This window comes from Periplaneta americana, chromosome 9, assembly GCF_040183065.1.
Source record: "Periplaneta americana isolate PAMFEO1 chromosome 9, P.americana_PAMFEO1_priV1, whole genome shotgun sequence".
Taxonomy (NCBI): Eukaryota; Metazoa; Arthropoda; class Insecta; order Blattodea; family Blattidae; genus Periplaneta; species Periplaneta americana.
This window is the reverse complement of record NC_091125.1, coordinates 68,972,473-68,975,161: the sequence shown is the minus strand read 5'-3', so window position 1 is coordinate 68,975,161 and position 2,689 is coordinate 68,972,473. Positions and strand designations below refer to the sequence as shown.

Here is a 2,689-nt window from a genome sequence, read left to right as displayed (position 1 = left end):
TTAGAAACTTATTTTAGGTGTCTAAACATACATTTTGTCCTGGCGTCGTGGTCTAAGGCATCCTGCCTAGGACTCGCGTTACGGAATGCACACTGATTCGAATCCTCGTGGTGGAAGAAATTTTCTCATGAAATTTCGGCCAGTGTATGGGGCCGGTGTCCACCCAGCATCGTCATGCACTTTGGGAGCTACGATAGGTAGCGAAATCCGGTTGTGGAAGCCAGCTATAACGGCTGGGGGGGATCATCGTGCAAACCATAGGATATCTCCATTCTGGTTGGATGATCGTCCATCTCTGCTTCGGCATGTGAACGTGAAGCCAGCAACCGGCTGGTCGGTCTGAGGCTTTCAAAGACTGCGGCGCCACGAATTATTATTATTATTATTATTATTATTATTATTATTATTATTATTATTATTATTACATTTCGAGTGTCCTAAAATCTCAATTTTAGTTATGACTCTCTTAAACATACAGGAGTACATATATTCCAATCTTTCGCTGGCTTTAATGATAATAATAATAATAATAATAATAATAATAATAATAATAATAATAATATACTGATGTAGCAATTGAAGGTACTTAACTTTCGAAGATAATTAAAGAGCGTATATTGCAACTAGTCACGTCAGCAACAAGTGTGATTTCTTCCCTTTCACCTTAAGAGCCCAATTAATGTGTGATGTCAACGCATTTATGATGATGCAAAAGAACAGCGCTATTGAGTATATTTCAGAAAAAAATTTGTGGCACAAAATCAGCGGGCAAAGAGCGTAAAAATAATTCGATAGAAATCAGGGGTCGTAAAATACCATGGGTGCAAAAAAATAATAACAATAATAATATTGGTTTTTGTAAATTTTGACCTGGATATTCGGTTTAGAAACTCAATTCCTTTTTGTAGTTTTTTTTGGAGGGGGGGCGGGGTTACTTTCAGTTCTCAGTTCTTGCAAAATTTCGTCATAATTTTGAAGCACCTGTTTTACCAATAAAATTGCATCCTGCATCCTTCTGTTCTTCGCATAAATTTCATCTCGGCAGATTTCGATTTGGATTTGTCTTTAGTTCTAATTGCCCAAACCTTCAGTTGTGTAAAATAGCACAGGAAGGACTAGAGTGTTGCGTACAGTGGCGCACCCACGAGCGGGAGACAAGAGGGCTGAAGCTCCTCATAAAAAAAAAACATTTAAATAAATGCCTTGACGTGTCAGTATATATTATTGTGGTAAGTATGCGATCTTTGAAACATTTATTTTTAAATAGACTCATTTCTGAACTTCTTACAGTGTACATCTGTTTTAAAAAGCTCGAACTTTCGAGAATCTTCGAAGTCCTTAAGTTTAATTCGGAGCTTGTCTTGTAGCTCCAACCATTCCAACCAACCATATTGCAGGGACACAGTCAAACCATAGCCCTACATGTTTTGCGTAAGAATACAGCTATACAGCTACAACTTTAATGTTGTTCTATGACAGCTCCAACCACAAACCATATTTCTGGGTGCAGTCTTGTTTTTGTACTCTTTCGTTGTTTTGTTAGGTTTGGATATATTTCTGTTAATCATTCCTGACATTAAAAAAAAAAGCTTTAAAAAACTTTGAAATTATACTCTCCATGCCTTATTATTTTCATATGAAAATAAACTTACTTGTGTTGAATAATAATAATAATAATAATAATAATAATAATAATAATAATAATAATAATAATAATAATATTAGCTTAGCCTTGTGGCTTATTTAGAAATCAGATGTTATAAAATGTGCACAGAGTAGATGCCAGTCTTTGTAGAATACCCAACGCCGAAGTCATGCAGGAACTTGTCACGTGTACGATCAGTATCATTCACTCTACGCTTGCGCGGTTAAGTCTGACTACAATAGGAAATGATGCAACGGGAAGGTCAAGAGCGTCTCGCACCGCTGGTGTAGTGGTATCATGCAAGATTCCCATTCTTGCGACCCGGGTTCGATTCCCGGGCGGTGCACATATTTTTAAATGTTTGCCAGTAATGTACTTTGCTTAATTCGAGATAATATGTCCTTCCTTACGAAGAAATAGGACATATTCGGTAAACAAAATTGAATATGCAATATACCTATATGGGTTTCGTACAAAACGTTCTTTGTTAGTGTTTACATGTTCAAGCATTATTTTATATATACGAGTATATTTACAAACCATCTATACATTTCACTTCTTAACAATGTTATGCAAAATGTTCTATTATTCAAGTTCTTCCGATTATTATCTATGCATATACAAATACATACATATATACATACATACATACATACATACATACATACATACATACATACATACATACATACATACTGTATGTCTCATTGTCGTCGTATTCATCCATAAGGTATTTTTCCGAAGGTTTTTGTTTCACGGCTAGTTAGATTTTCTTTCCTTTTTTTCCCAGGACCTCTCGCATGCTATGTTGGTAAGTAGTAATAAGACGGGGGGCTATAATAGTGCATTAGAACAGTGGTATTCAATATGTTTTGCTAGTACCCTGAAAATACATTTTTTTACCTTCGCATCCCCAAACTGCACTGTAATAATTATATAAGAAATAACAAAAAAGCAATGAAAATATGTAAACTGTAATAATTACGTAGGCTATAAATACATATAATAAACATGTCAGCATTTTTACATACGTACCCAGTCAAT

At 35.3% G+C, this 2,689-nt stretch overlaps 1 non-coding gene across 1 annotated transcript; it reads left to right on the top strand.

Moving 5' to 3' along the window:
- The first annotated feature begins 1,920 nt into the window (after positions 1 to 1,920).
- TRNAG-CCC (transfer RNA glycine (anticodon CCC)) lies at positions 1,921 to 1,991 on the top strand. The gene has a single exon. It is a non-coding gene; the product is annotated as a tRNA-Gly (tRNA).
- Positions 1,992 to 2,689: the final 698 nt, after the last annotated feature.